The 19,955-nt window shown below is 44.6% G+C and overlaps 1 protein-coding gene across 2 annotated transcripts in view; it reads right to left on the bottom strand.

The window, feature by feature from the left end:
• MEGF11 (multiple EGF like domains 11) overlaps positions 1-19,955 on the bottom strand; it is a 366,020-nt gene that overhangs the window by 224,752 nt on the left and 121,313 nt on the right. The gene's annotated exons all lie outside the window — the stretch shown is intronic.

Below are 19,955 nucleotides of genomic sequence, written 5' to 3'. Positions count from 1 at the left end.
ATTCCACCACCTCCAAAGTTTCTGATACTTTGCTGCGCCTAGCAAACCATCAATTTCTTGCCTACAAAGCAAGCAATCGCATTCTGCAGGGAAGTAGCATGAACACACTCCAGCCAGGAGAAAATGACATGCAGCAACCAAGAAGCATTCAAGCAGGGCTAACACTGGAATAGCAATTGGGGAGAATTTCAGCTTGATTCACATTGTAATGGGAAGTTGCCTAATTCGCTCTTGCCTAATACACAAACTGGAAAGAAGGTCTCTTTCGAAATTCGTACTTCTCCAAATTTTGTGATGTAGTCCTCCAACGAAAATATGTGTCCAAAAATGCATTATATGAGGGGAAAGTGTGCATTAAAATGCATTTATGAGTGAAACCAGATACAAAATATGCATTCTATTAGGAAAAATTCCTTACAAACATGTGCATATTAGGCAAATTTGCATACGGAAAGGGTAGAGAAATGCACACCAAAATGCTGATGGATTTTTGTGAGGACTTTTTTTAAAAAACAAAAAAACAAACTGATGTGGAAATGCAGCAAGCTGAATTTAAGATTGGGAAAACAAGGAACAGAGAGAAACTGAGATTGACAATTTTGTCTGTACCTATATTATAAGGAGAAATTTGGTTTCACGAAGCCGGGATCAATTTCCTGACATCTGCCACCAGAGAGGACTCAGTTTCTGATATTTCATCCAAAAATGGACAAAAAAAGTACAATGTAGACTGTGTTCCTCCCCTTTCTCTTCACACCCATCTTCATACATTTTCCACAGCAGAAAGCAGCTATTTTGGCAGCGAATACAAAAAATCACTTCAAGGAGATTGCGTTTAAACATAAAACAATGTTCACTGCGCCTCCAGCAGCGACGCCAATAAAATAGATCTTTACACCCTTCATAAACATAATAATATCCTTCATAATATCCTTTGGTGGATACTTTTGCAGGCCACTTTGGGGGGCAGGAGTTCAGACAAATGACTCTTGAGAGGTAACACTCATCTCTATCACCCTTCCACTGTCAGATTATTACCATGGTTTACAATCATGAAGTCCTTTCCACACTGCACGCTCAATTGTTTGGATGACAAAAAGGCACTTCATCTCTTCCCTCTTCTCCCTGGAACAAGAGGGCTTTTCTATTTCTTCTTGTTTTGAAGCCTTTAGAAAGAAAGGGGGGGAAAGGAACAACCTGTTCTCTTGCCTCCGCTGCCGGTGTGCCATTGCTCCTTTCCAAGCTTGCCTCATTTCCTCTTTCTACTTTTCGTGTATTCCAATGAAAATTCAGAAGCCTGCAACATCTGCTTCTGATAGCTACAGCGTCTGCCAACTCTCCCTCGCTCTCCCAAAAGTGATGCGGTGTTCCTCTCTGCCATCTGCAACTGTTCCTTTGATGGTCTGTTTCAGAGACTCTGGGGCTTGAAAAGCTGGAAGTTTTTGAGATACCTTCGTGCAAAAACTGGCCTTCCAAGCTCTCCTGGACTCTGTGTGTGTGTGTTTGTACACATTCATGCATGCCTGTGCATTCAGGCCCCTGCATTATATTTGGAAAAGGCCAATCTAGGGGCAAAAGGCACTGGCACCTCAGCCAGCCCCCACTTGCCTACCTTCCTTATTTACAACCAGTCCAGGGGGCAGCATTGGCAGTCTAATTTATCCTCCTTAGTCTCAGCGCTGCCCTTGCAGAACTCAGCAGGGAGGAGGAGAAGGATATAGTCAAAAGGAGAATGAGCTGGCTCTGCCTGCCATTGGCTGTGGTGCCACCTACTGTTGGGCTCCCTGCTTTCCGCCCCACCAATCCCAGTGGGCACCAGCCGCCACTCTACATAAGTATATTCTCAACCGTATACACAACGTGACATGAACCTACTTGGTAACAACTTTGCTGAACTAGTAAAGAGCATGACAAAGTGCTGGATTTACAGGCCCAGGTGTGGATAAACTCCAAAAAGGTGCCCATCAGTCTTCACATTTTCAAGAAGCCATCTGTTCATCATGTCTAATGCCGGGTGATGAGTGAGTAAGCCTCCAGCAGGTAAAATTTAATAATTTAAATTGCCGGTTAGGGCGGCAAAGAAGTTTTATTTTGCTGCCACCATTAGATCATCTCTTTGCCGCCCAGCGGAGCTGTTTAGGGTAGTACGTGGGCTGTTACATTCTGGCCCTCACGATACTAAAGAAACATCGGAAGCCCGCTGTAACGAATTCGCGGAGCACTTCCAGGACAAGATTGCATGCATCCATCGGGACTTAGACTCTGATGTTATAACAGAATCCATTGAGGTGTCCAGAGCGCGGCCTTGTCCTTCATTATTGGATGAGTTTCAGTTGGTGCAGCTCGAGGAAGTGGACAAGGTGCTTGGAATGGTGCGGGCGGCCACATCTGCTCTGGACCCTTGCCCATCTTGGCTGGTGAAGGCTGGCAGGACCGAAACCACCGGCTGGGCCAAAGAGGTGATAAATGCCTCCTTGAGAGAGGGAGTAGTCCCTGGTAGTCTCAAGGAGGCAGTAGTGAGACCTCTGATGAAACTGATTATCTAGATCCATTTCAATCGGGTTTTAGGCCCGGTTTTGGCACTGAGACAGCCTTGGTCGCCCTGTACGATGACCTATGTCGGGAAAGAGACAGAGGGAGTGTAACTCTGTTGATTCTCCTTGATCTCTCAGCGGCTTTTGATACCATCGACCATGGTATCCTTCTGGGGAGACTCGCGGAGTTGGGAGTTGGGGGCACTGCTTGGCAGTGGTTCTGCTCCTACTTAGCGGATCGTCGCCAGAAGGTAGTGCTTGGGGAACATTGCTCGACACCCTGGACTCTCCATTGTGGAGTCCCTCAGGGGTCGGTTTTGTCCCCCATGCTTTTTAACATCTACATGCAGCCTCTGGGTGCGGTCATCAGGAGGTTTGGAGTGCATTGCCATCAGTACGCTGATGACACGCAGCTCTATTTCTCCTTTTCACCTTCTTCAGGTGAGGCTGTTGATGTGCTAAACCGCTGCCTGACCGCGATAATGGACTGGATGAGAGCTAATAAACTGAAACTCAATCCAGACAAGACTGAAACACTGTTGGTGAGCTCTTTCCCTGCCCGGATGGTGGATGTTCATCCTGTTCTAGATGGGGTTACACTCCCCTTGAAAGAACAGGTTCATAGTTTGGGGGTCCTTTTTGACCCTTCCTTGTCGCTTGAGGCTCAAGTGGCCTCGGTGGCTCGGAATGCATTTTACCATCTTCGTTTAGTAGCCCAACTACGCCCCTATCTGGACAGCGACAATCTCGCTTCAGTTGTTCACGCCCTGGTAACTTCTAGACTGGATTACTGTAATGCACTCTACGTAGGGCTGCCCTTGAAGACAGTTCGGAAACTTCAGCTGGTGCAAAACACGGCAGCCAGGCTATTGACGAGGACCAATCGGTCTGCGCATATAACACCTGTCCTGGCCCGTTTGCACTGGCTACCTATGTTTCCGAGCCAGATTCAAGGTGCTGGTTTTGACCTATAAAGCCTTACACGGTGTGGGACCGCAGTACCTTGTGGAACGCCTCTCCCGCTATGAACCTACCTGTTCACTTCATTCAGTATCTAAGGCCCTCCTCCGGGTACCATCTCACCAGGATGCCCGGAGGATTGTTACCAGATCTAGGGCCTTTTCTGTAGTGGCCCCCGAATTGTGGAACAGCTTACCTGAAGAGATATGCCTGGCGCCTACGGTGCTTTCTTTTAGGCGCCAGGTTAAGACCTGGCTGTACTCCCAGGCTTTTTAATGTTTTTAATGTTAATGTTTATGTCTACGTTTTATTTTAATATTGTTGTTGATATATGTGATTGATTTTATTATAATATTGTATTTTTAATCTGTTTTGTACACCGCCCAGAGAGCTACTAGCTATGGGCGGTCTAAAAATGAAACAAACAAATAAATAAATAAATAAATAAAAGGTGGGGGTTGTGGGGGGAAAGATGATCAGTGCAAGAACTTCAAAACCTCTCCTTTGAACAAACCCTTTCAATTAATTATTCGCTTTCAACTGCAACCTTTAAAAATCACAATCCAAAACAAGGCATAGCTGGGTTAAAAAAAATAATTAAATTAAATTCATCCAAATTCTGCAAACAGAATTAAGCAAACAAAATCCTGTACATATTTGCGCAATTTATTCAATATGTATGTCAGCAAGCCTAATGGGAAAACAAGGTATGAAGGCAGGCAGGTCACCGAAAGCTTCCCTCTTCACCCCCCACTCCATGATCATCTACGCAAGGGACCACCTGGGCATAATGGTGAGCCACAGATAGACATGCTTCCTAGGTCAGATTCCATCCATGCGGGGGTTGAGCAACATGGAGTGATTGGGTCAAGTTCCCTCATCTTTGCTCACTGGAGCTAACAGGGATTTCAGACTAAAAACAAAGACGGGGGGAATGCCAGGCAAAGCTCAACTTGTTGGGGGAGGATTACTGTTGTTTTGGGAATCGGCTCCTCACAGTTCAGTTTGCAACATTAGAACTGAAAAGTGTTTGCTCAGTCGGAGCAATGACTAACAGCTTGCAGACCCCCCTCCCCAAAAAAGAGGGCGAAGTGAAGAAAAGCACTGAGCACTTCAGGGCTGGATATTTCTATTTGATGGGGTTCCCAGCTCAGACTAGCAACTGAAAAAAACTTTAGAAGAACAAAGCAAGCATTTTGAAATGGCGAGAGCTACAATTCCCAGAATTCCCTGGGAAGAGGGACTGACTGTTAAAACCACCGTGGGAACTATAGCTCTGTGGACAACTCTCAGCACCCTTCACTAACCACATTTTATACGTTAATTTTTATATACTACTTGAAATCTTTTTTATATACTTTATATGCAATATAAATATACATATATATTTTAAAAGCATTTGACACTTCTGCTTTCCTGTTCCTGGACACAGACCACTTTTGCTTAAGCTGACTTGTGCAAACTGACACATTTAAAAAAACTGATGGAAACACACAGCAACATGAGTCGGCTCAACAGTAGGGATTGGCAAGAATTCAGCTGAATTCAGATTCAGCACCGGATTTTTCAATGGTCCTCATATTCCCCATCTTTGCAGAGTAATCCTGTTTACTCCAAACTTCAGTGGCTTTCCCCCAACACCAGATCGCCCCCAAATATATTGTTCTCATTGATTTTACTCAAAGCACAGCAATACAACTCTCTCTCTCTCTTTCTGCCACCTCTTCCACTTGAATAGTCCAAGCTCCAAGTGGGGAGGAAGCAAACCAAGCCTATAACATCCCATAAAAGCCTATAATAGCAGAGGAGGAGGACGCAAAGCTGCTTTTGTTTCAAAATATCAATAATTCCTGTCAAAATATTGATTATTTCTTTCACAATATCTATCCATCTTTCAAAACATTGATAATTCCTTTCAAAATATTGATTGTTTATTTTCAAAATATCAAAAATTCCTTTCAAAATATTGATACTTTCTATCAAAATATTGATAATACTATTGATTTTTAGGGAGAGAAAATTGGACTGGTAAATGCAATGGATACTGGGCAAAGAACCAACTCAAATTGATACTGCCTGTTAGGTCGACAGAATGCTTTTGAAGTGGCACTGGCCAACAGATCCCATGCCTACTCAACACCCTTGGGAAATGAAGAATAAACACAATCTGCTTAGTGTGGCATGTTTAATAGGCCACTTGGCAGCCCTTGGGGATGATTTGTGGAATTTTAAAAAATATACTTTTAAATGAGTAGAGAAGAATGGCGAGAGGAAAAAGGAAATAAATGTTTTTAGTTATCTGTTTGCTGACGGGAGTCGCTTCACTTCCTGGAGTTGAGCATTGTATGGACAGAGTGGATAGAGAACAGTTTTCCCCCCTCTCTCATAATGATAGACCTCAAGGACATCCAATGAAGCTGAATGTTGGAAGATTTAGGACAGACAAAAGAAAGTCCTTCTTCATGCAGCACATAGTTAAGCTATGGAACTCACTTCCACAAGAAGCAGTGATGGCCACCAACTTGGATGGCTGCAAAAGAGAATTAGACAAATTCATGGATCATGGACAGGCAGCTATCAGTGGCTACTAGCCATAATTAGGGATGAGTGAGAATTTCAATTCAGTTCATATTTCAAGCAGAGTTTATCAAATTCACAATTTCCGAAACAATATGAGAACCAAACACAGCGTCCTTCGAAAGTTGCTTTTATTAGAATTTTGGGATGCAGTTCGCCAACTAAACAACATTTATAAAAATGCATATATTAGGGGAAAGTGTGCATAAAAATGAATTGTTGTTATGTGCCTTCAAGTCAATTACGACTTATGGCGACCCTATGAATCAGTGACCTCCAAGAGCATCTGTCATGAACCACCCTGCTCAAATCTTGTAAGTTCAGGTCTGTGGCTTCCTTTATGGAATCAATCCATCTCTTGTTTGGCCTTCCTCTTTTTCTACTCCCTGCTGTTTTTCCCAGCATTATTGCCTTTTCTAGTGAATCATGTCTTCTCATGACGTGTCCAAAGTATGATAACCTCAGTTTCATCATTTTAGCTTCTAGTGACAGTTCTGGTTTAATTTGTTCTAACACCCAATTATTTGTCTTTTTCGCAGTCCATGGTATCTGCAAATCTTTCCTCCAGCACCACATTTTAAATGAGTTGATTTTTCTCTTATCCGCCTTTTTCACTGTCCAACTTTCACATCCATACATAGAGATCGGGAATACCATGGTCTGAATGATCCTGACTTTAGTGTTCAGTGATACATCTTTGCATTTGAGGACCTTTTCTAGTTCTCTCACAGCTGCCCTCCCCAGTCCTAGCCTTCTTCTGATTTCTTGACTATTGTCTCCATTTTGGTTAACGACTGTGCCAAGGTATTGATAATCCTTGACAAGTTCAATGTCCGCATTGTCGACTGTAAAGTTACATAAATCTTCCGTTGTCATTACTTTAGTCTTCTTGACGTTCAGCTGTAGTCCTGCTTTTGTGCTTTCCTCTTTAACTTTCATCAGCATTCGTTTCAAATCATTACTGGTTTCTGCTAAGAGTATGGTATCATCTGCATATCTTAAATTATTGATGTTTCTCCCTCCAGTTTTCACACCGCCTTCATCTTGGTCCAATCCCGCTTTCCGTATGATATGTTCTGCGTACAGATTAAACAAATAGGGTGATAAAACACAACCCTGTCTCACATCCTTTCCGATGGGGAACCAATCGGTTTCTCCATATTCTGTCCTTGCAGTAGCCTCTTGTCCAGAGTATAGGTTGCACATCAGGACAATCAGATGCTGTGGCACCCCCATTTCTTTTAAAGCATTCCATAGTTTTTCATGATCTACACAGTCAAAGGCTTTGCTGTAGTCTATAAAGCACAGGGAGATAAAGGTAAAGCTGTCCCCTCACTTATAGTGCGAGTTGTTTCCGACTCTTAGGAAGACGTCTTGCGACGTTTACTAGGCAGACCGTATATATGGGGTGGGATTACCAGTTCCTTCCCGGCCTTTCTTTACCCCCCAGCGTATGCCGGGTACTCATTTTACCGACCACAGATGGATGGAAGGCTGAGTGGACCTCGACCCCTTTTACCGGAGATTCGACTTCCTCCTTCCGTTGGAATCGAACTCCGGCCGTGAGCAGAGCTTCAGCTGCGTTACCGCCGCTTACCTCTCTCATGATACATGAGTGAAAATAACATGCCAAAAGGAACAAAATGATGAGAAATGGCTTGCAAAAATGTGTACCTTTGTAAAAACTGCCTACAACAATGTGTTTATTTGGAGTTTTTAATTCCAGCATCAGAAAACCTGGCTTAGCTGGGCTTTATTCCCAGAGTCAGGTCCACTCTCAGCCATGTTTGCAGCTGAGCAGGTTCTACCTAGTGTGTCCTACTCAAAACTTGAAAGTGAAAAGCTGAACCATCACAACGCTGAATTTCATTGATAACTGCAGAGTCAGCACCCTCTTTCTGCCGTGAAGCTAATCATTCATTTGCAACATGGTGCAGATCTGGGTCCTAGTTTCCTGAAGGATATTCAGGAATGTGACTATATATTGACAGGAATGGCTTGAACTAAATAAGCTGCAGCAAAACAGAAAAAGAAAGAAAGGGGGGAAAGGAGAAAAAGGGGGATTTACACCAGGCAATATAATTGGTTAAGTATTTTTTGTGCCTAGTTATGATGTATTTAATGAAACAAGTACACACTGGATATCGATAACTGATAAAGGAAGCATCCATTGCATTAATTCATTTTTATCCTTACAAACTTCTGAAGGAGACTAGGCTCAGATGTGTCTATATGCATATGAGAGAGAGAGAGAGATTCAAGCTAAGCTTCACGGCTTAGCAAGGATTTGAGCCAGAAGGTCTTCCTAATCCTAGTTTAGCCTTTCCAACCTGGTGCCCTCTAGACGTTTTGGAGTACAACTCCCATCCGCCCCAGCCAACATGGCAATGTTGATGGGAATTGTAACCCAAAGCATCTCGAGGGCAGCAGGCGGGGGAAGGCAGCCCTAGAATATTGTCCATCCACTACACCACATTGGCTTTCCCATGCTGCCTCTACTGTTAATGAAAGTCATGCCTAAATTTCCCCTGGCCTGCACCCAAACGGCTCCTCTGTTCCTTTCTGCTGCTCTGCCTACCTCATAAATGCCACAAACCTAATCATCTTTATTTCTGTGTATGTCCCTTCTCACAGAGCGGAGATAAAAGGTGCTCACTCGTGAATGGACATGATTGGATCAGGTGAGAAGCAGATTTCTCCGCTGGAAAACAAGGCATCGCAATCAAACCTGTAAAAACCCGGCTGTTTTCTGACAAAGTGCTCTTAATGCAGGAGGCTGTTTGCATGCATGTCTCATGCACCCCCCACTTTGCACAAGTCTTTATATCTTAAAACCCCTGGCAGTTTTAAGATGCAGCCTATTTTACACTGCAGAAATATTGCTGTCATTGGTCCAGTTTACATGTCACGGTAAACTATAGTTAGTGATTTACTATTGACGTGCTAATCTGGGCTGATTTCCTCCTCCCTGCTAGTGCGTGAGACAAACAAACCACAATCTCTGGCTTAGCATTATTGTCCAAATTCGATATCATGTTTGTATCAACAAACCAGAACTCAAAGCCAAAGTTTCTTCTTGGCTTACTGATCATGGTTTGAGTGAAACAAACCACAACCCCAGGTTCAGACATAACACCAAGAATCATGGCGGGGCTGCCTTTGAAAACAATCCGGAAACTACAGCTAGTGCAAAACGCAGCAGCCAGACTGTTGATGAGGACCAGACGGTCCGCACATATAACACCTGTTCTGGTGCGTTTACACTGGCTACCTATCTGTTTCCGGGCCAAATTCAAAGTGCTAGTTTTGACTTATAAAGCCTTACACGGTGCGGGATCACAATACCTAGCGGAACGCCTCTCCCGATATGAACCTACCCGTTCACTACGTTCAACATCAAAGGCCCTCCTCCGAGTTCCGACTCACAGAGAGGCTCGGAGGGTTGTAACGAGATCTAGGGCCTTTTCAGTGGTGGCCCCCGAACTATGGAATAGTCTTTCTGACGAGGTGCGCCTGGCGCCTACACTTCTATCCTTTCGGCGCCAGGTTAAAACCTTTTTATTTTCCCAGGCATTTTAATATATTTTATTGCTGTTAATATATACCAGGCTGTTAAATGCTTAAAATGTATGTTTTTAGTGTCCTATTGTTATTTTATTGTATTTATTGTATTGTATTTACTCTGTGCTGTGCACCGCCCAGAGAGCCTCTGGCTTTGGGCGGTATAAAAATCGAACAAAATAAATAATAATAAATAATGGTTTGATTCTCCACTCACTAGCAAAACAGCCCAGATTGGCACATTGGCGGTAAACCCTGGCCTTTGACAGCCGAGAAGTATTTTTTTGGTGACCTACCTTAAATTTAACCTGACGATTGTTATGTAACAGGCTAGTACTGTTTGTATCATTGTAACCTGTCCTGGGATGTTAAAAATGGTGGGTAAAAAAATCTAATTCATAACTCACAATTACAAGTTCAATCCTCGGCACCTTCAGGCAGGACTGAGAATGTCCCTTGCCTGAAACTCTGGAGATCTGCTGCCACTCATTGCAGACAAGTTATGATCTTTTAGAGTGTTTTTAGTGTTTTTGTTTGCCACCCTAGGCTCCTACTGGGAGGAAGGGCAGGATATAAATTAAATAAACAAAACCAACAAATAAAATGCTGAGCTAAATGTAGATGGACCAATAGTCTAACCTGGTATGTTCCTCAAGTTCTTTCTAAAAGGTCCCTGAGAAGTACTACCTGTCAAGAGTTTGATGAGCCAAATCATCTCTGACATAGATAATAGCTTCTGGAGGAGTCAAAAATCACACCCTCAAACAATTGCACCTACTCAATAAAGATAAACTTCATTCAATGATAAATAAGACTGGGTACAAATGGTTCCACCCTATTGCCTGAAATATACTCAGTCCTCAGTAGGAGGAATATATAAAAACTTCCCATTCAAATGTTCTGCTAGCCTATTATTACCAGGAAGGGTGCTGATGTTAAAATCTACAACCTGCCAGTCATGCTAGGGAGTTATTTCGTGCTAGGGAGTAATTGATTCAGTAGATGTTTCAGTTTGGGTCTAAGTGACTGAGATCTGTGCCATATGTTAGGTTTCCCCCCCCTACATGGAAAATACATGTGTGTAGGAACAAACTGTGGGCAACCTTCAGCAAAACCATCTTCCAGCTATGCATCTCATTCATGAAATCACCAAGAGTTCAAGCACCCAGCTGCTCAGGGGCTATACCCTTAAACGGGATCTTGCTGAGATGTTACACTCGCCTGTTATGACCTTGGCTGTTACTTTCCTGACAGAGATAAAGATGAAATAGCTTCTTGTTCTAATGACAGTTTGTCCTGAGGAGTGTGATGAAAAATTCACTATCTGTATAGATTACTGACCACCCTGTCACAGTGGCTCTTACTATAATTCCTGGCACTCTCTCCCCCCTGCCTTCCTCAGACGAAAGATCCTTGCCTTTGCATTCCTCTCCCTCCAACAACATCAACAAGCAAAAAATCCCTACATTAAAGAGCTGGGGACAAATATTGGGTTTGCAGTCCGAGATGAACAGAGGGCAACCAGCTGGAAAATCTACTTTCCTTTTCATGTATCGCCTTCAGAGTTTAGATTTTAAAAATGACTTTAACTTGACAGACCCAACTTTTGTAAAAGGCTGCAGACAAGACTGTGCATTACAGCACAAAGCGAAGCATCAAGGGCTGCCAACAATTTCAACCTTAGGTCTAGATGAGATATGTGGTCACTGGTCTTTAAGCACCACCGGGGTCTTGTGGGAGATATACATTTAAGGTGTTGAAATTGACCTACAATATAGCTCGGACAACAACACGCACTACTGAAGAGACTGTTTTTTTAAAAAAATGTTTCTACTGCCTTTCAACCAGGTTTTCAGGGCAGCTTAAACAAGGCAGCTGTCCTTAAACCCCAAGGCAATCTCTTAGATCAATCAAGAGCCAAGCTCCAGCAACAATCACACAGAGAGAATGTGAGAACATTTATTTATTTACAAAATTTATAAACTACTTGTTCAAAAAAACCCACATCCCAAGCAGTATACATGTTCCGTTATATATAAAATATGATAAAAACACACAAACCAATTAAAAACAAGTGTGTACAAAACCAAACCAAATTAAAATCAAAACAACATTTAAAACAAACATAAGAACAAATGTAAGTAAATTATGTGTTTGGATAGGCTTACTAACACAGGAAAACTTTCAGCCAGCGTCTGAAGTAGTATAGTGTGTGGTGTAGCGTGGTGTAGTGGTTAGAGTGTTGGACTGGGACCTGGGCGACTAGTGTTCAAATCCCCACTCAGTTATGAAGCTCATTGGTGACCTTGGGCCAGTCACTGTCTCTCAGCCTAACTTACCTCACAGGGTTGTTGTGAAGATTAAATCTGGAGGGGGAGAGCCATGTTTGAACACCACCTTGAGCTCCTTGGAGGAAAGGTGCTATATAAATATAATAAAAAAACAAATACAGCAATGGTGCCTGTCTATAATAGGGACAGCCCTGCTGGATCAGGCCAGTGACCCATCTAGTCCAACATACTGTTCTCACAGTGACCAACCAGATGCTTGTAGGAACCCACAAGCAGGAGTTGAGCCCAACAGCAACTCTCTCAGCTTGCAATTCCCACCACAGGTATTCAGAGGCACATGGCTTCCAGATGTGGAAGGAGAACTTACCCATTGTGGCTAGAGGGCTTGCCTGACCCTCAGTTTTGGAATCATCAATGAGACTTGGCATTTATTTCAGGGAGAGTGTAACCCCTTCCAGGGCAAGCAACTTATTTATTTATTATTTCCATTTATAGACCGCTTACTATCTAAAAGATCTCAAAGCGGTTTACCAAAGAATACACAAGGTACAATAAAAAAACATATCAAATTAATTTACAAAGCAAAATACATAAACAATATCCCATATGCACACAGTATAAAAGTCAGAATTCACCAAGGGAAGCCTGTAAGCCGCCCTCCCCGCTCTATGACTTACCCACTTCCCGGTTTAGGGAAGGCAAATTTAAACGCTTGGCTGTATGAACGGGGGGAAAAAAATTGACCAAAGACCAACTAGCTTCAATAAGGGCATTTCAGTTCAGTTCAAGTCATTAGGTGCTAAATGCAAGCCAATCATCTCTACAATTGAGGGTTGGGGAACCTTTTGAAGCACAAGGGCCGCTTTCCCTTCCAGGCAACCTACCAGGAGCCACATGAGCCGCGGGGGGGGGGCAGAAGCAAAACTGGAGCAACTAATGTGAATTTTACATTTGTACATTTGTTCAGTTTCTGCACACACTCAGCACACCCCTGTCTATCCTCCACCCGGTCAGGGTTCAAGTACACATTCCAGCCACGGAAAAACCCGACAGCCAGATGGAGAGCCCTGCAGAGCTGCATTTGGCCCCCAGGCCGGAGGTTCTCCACCTGCACTATAATATGTGCTTAATTTCAAATGCAACAGCTACTCTTGTGTATGAAGAACGTTTGCTCAAGTGCCCTCTGACGACAGGCTTATGTACTCATTGGACTGAATGCCGATCCATCTGGATGGCCGCCATTCATAACCGCAAGCGCCTCCACTCAAAGCCTGGTATCTCCCCAGCGGCTTTGCCCCTCTCTGCACAAAGCCTCCAACCAGTTTGCCGTGCTCTTTGAAGTTCATTGCTTTGAAACAACTGAACAGGTGAGTAGCACGGCTTCCCAAGGAGCATGTCCTGCTTCCCTTCTGCAGATGAACCACCAAAGCACAGGCTGAATGAATAAAAGTGTCTGGGGGAGGGGACAGAGAGAGGCTTCAAATCTATTTTTTAAATGGGGGAGTGGGGCCCTTGGGCACCAGCCTGCCGTGGGCCCTGGCACCCACACGCATGCATGCACACCGTGACCCCACCTACCTAGCTACCAGGCAGGTGGAGGAGTGGGAGGTTAAGCGAGTGGGTGAGCGAGCGGGCACGGGGGTGGGATGGCGAGCGAGCGGGCACGGGGGTGGGATGGCGAGCGAGCGGGCAGGCTGGAGGGAGGGCAAAGCAAGTGGGGGTGAGGGCAAGCGAGCAAGTGGGGGGAGAGGGAGAGCAGGAGAGCGGGTGGGGGCGGAGGGCAAGCGAGCAAGCGGGCAGGGGGAGAGTGAGCGAGCAGGCGGGCAGCTGCCTCCCTGCGATCCACGGCAGGGAGCCTGCCACAGAAGGGGAGCGCTACTCCCCCACCATAACAAGGGGCCCTTGTGAGCCACGGGGCCCTTGGGCAGGGCCCCACTTGGCCACCCTTTGGAGCCTGCCCTGAGGGGGAGGGCAGCAGTAGGCTGGGAGCTTTTTACTAGCTAGGAATGATTCTCCTTTAACATAATAAAAGCCTTGAAAACTATTTTATTTGAACAGTTGCTATTGTTTTTTGGTTGGTTTGTTTTTTAACTTTATTACTTCCATTTTTTGTTGGTATGGTAATCAAGCCTTTATATATTACTGATTTCTGTTATGAAATCAAAGCACGGCCCGCAGGCACACGCAGCTGCCTGTCAGCCTGTGTACAGTAAAATAAAGTTAAGGCTCCATGCCGAGTCAAATATGGCACAGACTCCCTTTTGTAATTGATAAACTGTTTTGTCTAAAAAGTCACTTTAACCTTGACAAGCATCAAACTCTTTAATGAGAGTTATGATCTGTCACGAGGCTACAGGACGCCATAGGTTTGGGGGACAGGATCTTGGATCACTGACATCAGGGCACCACCACCAGTTCGTGTGTGGGTGTGTTTGGGGTTTAAAGGCAGAAAGCAAGAGAGAAACAAGAGAGAGAAACTTCAGTGCCAATGAGGAAAGAGCTCTGGCATCTTTCATACCTTCCATAGAAACATAGGAAGCTGTGTACAAGGAATACTTGCAGAGGACATGTGAGAAGCCTATCAAGGCAGACCAGGCTCTTGATCCATCTAGCTCAGTCTTGCTGACACTGACTGGCAGCAACTCTGGTTTCTGACAAGGGTCTTTCCCAGCTGTATCTGGAGAAGCGAGGGACTGAGCCCCAGACTTTCTGTATGTAAAGCAAGCAGATGCTCTGCCACTGGGCTACAGCCTCTTTCTTAGATGGTAGGAGCCACAATCGCTGTATCAGGGGTGGGGAAAGTCAGGCCCTCTGCACTCTGCCAAGATCATACCCCTTCCTGGGCCACACCCTTCTGCCCAGGCAATGCCTCACCCCAGCCTTGCTCCGTGGCCTCCATCAGTACTTTTGCCCAGGTATAATGCATTCTTTAATGATGATAACACATCTCACTTGCCCGGATGGAGAGGTGTGTAGGAAACCTCTTGACTTCCGCATGGCTGGAATGCCACCTACCGTACGAAGATTGAGAGCCACATCCATTGCCCCGGCCACTTGTGCCTCTGACCTTGCCCACTTTTTGTCTCTGGCCCTGTCAGCATGTGGCCCCTGGGAGGTTGCCCATGAGGGAATGCGGCCCTCAGGCTGAAAAGGCTTATCCACCCTAGCTCTTAATAGGCAGATTGTTATAGGATGTGCCAGCTGAGGTTGATGGAAGTTATCATCCAAAACATTTGCAGGGAACCAGGTTAGGCGGCAAGGCTCTGCCAGGCTCATATCCTAAGCTCACTGGATTTTGCCAGGGGAGTAGGAAGACATCCAGCACTCCAAGAATAACAAATGCAGTAATTATAGTTAATAAAAAGAGTACGCTGAGATTTCAAGGCTCATCCTGGGGTATCATTTGTAAAAGCTACCAGGGAACAGTTAATTTTAGGAATTGGCTAACACTCCCCTCCCTACAGCCCCAAATAACCTCTGGCAAATGAAAAATACTGGATCACTGCCCGGTGCAGAAATAAAAGTTATGAATAATGTTTCTAACTCCGTCATTGTCGGAGTGCTTTAATGTTCCTAATTACTTTTAAAAACTAGACTATTTCATGTGAGAAGGGTTCCACTTTGGGTGATTTCACGCTGCACTTTATTCCGTTATTCCGATGATTTCTTACCTGGTAATTTGCGCATTTTATTTGACCTTCAACGTGACGTAAAAGGTAGTCCCAAAAATCTAGTGGAATATAGTGGGAGTTTAGGGCTAAGTTTCATGATAAATGATTCCAGAAATAATCTGTTTGCAAGCCTGGGAACTCGGAAGATCGTGGGAGTTTAAGCTAGCTGCAGCCACACACGTGACAGGCATCCTGGCACGCAATGCATTCCCCACCTTTAGGCAAGTGGCAATTATTATTTTTTTGCCTAACGAAAATTGTACTGGTATTCTGGTGTAGGCGCGGGGAGCAGCTTCCCAGTCCTTCTTTTCACCCCCACCCATGTCCAGACACTAACTCGCACAGTGAATTATGGGGCAACTACAATGCGCGTGTGTATAGTGGGTGAGGGATAAAAACAAGACATTTATGGCAGCAGCGTGAAAGACATTTCCACTAGACATTAAGAGGAACAATGGTGAGTATCAAGAAAGAGGTGACATGATCAAAGTGCATAAAGGTATGCATGGCATGGAGAAAGTGGACAGAGAAAAGTTTTCCTCCCTCCCTCATAACACTAGAACTCGGGGACATCCGACGAATGTGGGAAGATTCAGGGCAGCCAAAAGAAGGTACTTCTTCACACAACGCACAGTTAAACTATGGAATTTGCTCCCACAAGAGGTAGCAGGGGCCACCAACTTTTAAAAAAGATGAGACAAATTCATGGAGGAGTAGAAGGCTATCAATGGCTACTAGCCATGATGGCTGTATTCTGCCTCCACTATTGGAGGCAGTAAGCCTCAGAATATTGGTTGCTGAGAAATCAATGGACTTAGCTGGATGTCATTCAACACGATGGCTGTGTACTCTCTTCACTGTTGGAGGCAGTACGCTGGGAATCACAAGTGAAGAGAGTGCTGGTCTTGCTTACAGCTGCCCATGGGCATCTGGTTGGCTACTGTGAGAACAGGACGCTGGACTAGATGGGCCACTGGTCTGATCCAGCATCCGGGCTCTTCTTATGTTTGCACAAGGGTAAGGACACCTGGAACCTGATCTTTCACTTTCCTTGATTGCAATGACTGGAGCTTTTATGCCACAGAGCTCTGCGATTCCCCACCACACACACACACAGACATTTGCCCATTAGAACAAACTCAAAATCCATACATATTACAGAAGTATGCATTGTGTCTGCGGGCACAAAAGAAGAAAAAAGGGAAAGAAAAGTTGATGATTAAAAGGCTAATCCAGAATAATATGACTTCTGGGCAATATTTCATAATCATTTTGACCGAAGGCTTTTAAAAAGGTTTTCTATTAATAGCCACTCAATGTTTCATCCAAACTTCCTAAGTTTTATTGGCCTGCATTCTGAGGAAAAGAACTTCTGTCTTAAGGCATGGGAATTTAACATCCTAAAGTGGTCCCCCACACCACTTCTTGGCTGCTGGGAGCGTGCACACTTGGAGAGGAGGGGACTGGGCTCAGTGGTAGAGTATCTGTTGCGCATACAGAAGGTCTCGGGTTCAACACAATCCCCAGCACCTCCCATTGGAAATGGAGCTGTCCAAGGTCCTGCAACTCCTAGCTGACCCTGACTGACTGAGACACCCTCCACCGCACCCCTGCGGGCATCTGCTCGTGGTCAGGACAGGTAGCATTGCCCCCACCAAGTCTTGCTCAGAGCACAGTCCTCCCTGCCCGGCTTTCAAAAATTAAACTCTTCGGTCCCACACTTAATGTTCGCACATGCCCACAATGTTTGCCTCCACCTCCGGTCAACAATCTGCCCTCCTCAAATGCTACTCATCTAGCCTTTCTATGCCTATCAAAGGGCACAAGCCCTCACAGGTGCAGAGAGAGTCGTCACCAGAAGGCTTTTAAAACTCATCCCTTTCCACCGCAAAATTAACTAGGAAAGCTGCCTCTCACTGGACTATACCATGGCAAGGAGCCTTTCTGCACATCTGCATGCCATTCTATCATGCGTGTCTTTTGCATCCTGCGTACAGTAGAACATAGCTTATGAAGAAGGCCAACACATTCCAGATGTGATCCACACTCACTTCTTCCCACTCACTGGGATCTTGGGGCTGTTGGATCAAAAAACCCAACTCAGGTAAGCAGGCAACTCATTTTTTATATGCACCCTCCTTCGTTCAAACAAGCTTTCCCACCTGCTCTTTGGGCCCTTCAAATATATTGCTTCCTTTCCCCAGCCATTGAGGAACTCCCTGGATAGGGCCACACACCACACCCTTCACCCTTCGGCTACCGTAATCCCACCCCTCCTCCCCCAACATCTGCAGCTTCCTGCATAACCACACTGAACTTGACAAAAAATGTATCTTGTTCTGCAGCACTATTTGTGTAATCCTTGAGACTCAACAGCCAGGACACAGAAGCAAGGACAACGTGGGGAATGTCCTGGCCTCCCAACAAAAAGAACCAACATACCATTCCATGATCAACATTGTTTCTCTGAATGTTTGTCAAAGTTTCCAGTCGATACTGGGAATAGAAGGTAAATGGCCCATTCAGTTAACTACAGTATCTTTATTGGACAGAGCTGTATTGTTTACCCATCTGTTCCAGCAGAGTTATTATCATTATATGGAGGAATGGATCCATTACCTTACATTGCTTAACTCTCCGATGTTTACTTTGGAGGCAACACGCCATATTCTAGAATGAGCTCCTCAAGCCGGCAAATGTGCTGATTAACAAGAGATCAGATAAATTAGGCCTTCTTTGTCAGGAAGGATCTAGGAGATATCTTTCCAACAGAGAATATCCATAGTGGCCAGTGGCAAGTTTGCCAATATTAAATTCCCCTTTTCCCTCTAAGAAGGAGGAGGAACTATATCACAGGAAGAGATATTGGCAGTCAAGAAAGCTTAAACATACATCCCATTTGATTGTTCCTTTAAAGAGGGAAGGATTTGAAAGCATTCTTTACTGCTTTACACATAAGGTTCCCGTGAATGTTTTCTTTATTTAATGTGCTCCTAAATTGGTAGGGTAACACAAGGGAAAAGTGTAACCTTGCAGCTCCTTGAGTTTCTTTTGTAAACAGCACATAATAGTCAGTGCGTGAGTTGCACCATGATGGAGTGCAGAGGTGGCTGAGCACCTGACTTGTATGCAGAAAGTCCCAGGTTCAGTTGCTAAATCTCCACTTAAAAGAGATCTCAAACTGCAGAGCAGGGAAAGACCTTGGAGGGCCATTGCAGATCTAGAGATGGATACAAGACTGGCCAATGGTCCATCAGTGGGACAGAAGCTGACATGCTGCTGGCTATTAGGGTTCTGCGATTAATAATAATAATAATAATAATAATAATGCTGTGCTAGTGGCCAGTGTGGTGTAGTGGTTAAGGTGTTGAACTATGGCCTGGGAGACCAGGGTCCGAATCCCCACACAGCCACGAAGCTCCCTGGGTGACCTTGGGCGAGTCGCTGCCTCTCAGCCTCAGAGGAAGGCAATGGTAAACCCCCTCTGAATACCGCTTACCATGAAAACCCTATTCGCAGGGTTGCCATAAGTCAGGATCGACTTGAAGGCAGAACATTTACATTTTAAGTGGCCCTTGATCTACTCCAGTGTGACACTGCCTATTAAGTTATTCTGAGCACACACTCTTACTTAAGGCAGATTAGTTATGCCTCAACATTCATCATTGTCATCATAAGGCTATCTTATTAGAAATAAATTAATTAAATATCTTGTTCTCCAATAGCAAAATTATACCCAAAGCAGCTAGCAGAAAAAAATTTAAACACATAAATCATAAAACAAGTATGAACAGCTGTTTTGTAAAAACTTAACATACATCAGGGGACCACAGAGGTTCAGGTTAGAAAAACATTAGACCGTGCAAGATTGAACTACCTTGCAGTAAAAAAAATTGGACTAGGTCAACCTTCCCCAACCTGGTTCTCTCCAGATATTTTGGACTATAACTCCCATCAGCCACATAGTCAGCACAAGACATCAACAAGCAGGTACCGGGGTACAAATGCCCTGAGAAGTTCCACCTCTGACATCTGCCTGCCATGTTTATATTTGTTTCCTTTAAAAAAAAACTGCATTCTGGCTTCTGGCCATCATCTTGGATTTGCCCCCTAAATCCTGGAAGTTGTCATTGTGGGGGGAGACAGTAGTGGCTATAGCCCTCTTACATACACACACACACACCTCCGTAGTGACTCAGCTTCCAAGGCGATTCCAAGACGATTGCCAAAAGCCACTTGATACTACAGCTGGGGCTGGATGGTAGGGAAGATCATTTTAATTAAAACTCAGAGTAGGTGTCAGGAATGGGAGACAGTCCCCTAGGACAACACTTTACTGTGGACCCCCTGAATCCCAGAGC

This window comes from Rhineura floridana, chromosome 14 (genome assembly GCF_030035675.1).
Source record: "Rhineura floridana isolate rRhiFlo1 chromosome 14, rRhiFlo1.hap2, whole genome shotgun sequence".
In the NCBI taxonomy this organism is placed as follows: domain Eukaryota; kingdom Metazoa; phylum Chordata; class Lepidosauria; order Squamata; family Rhineuridae; genus Rhineura; species Rhineura floridana.
This window is presented reverse-complemented; position numbering and strand designations above follow the sequence as displayed.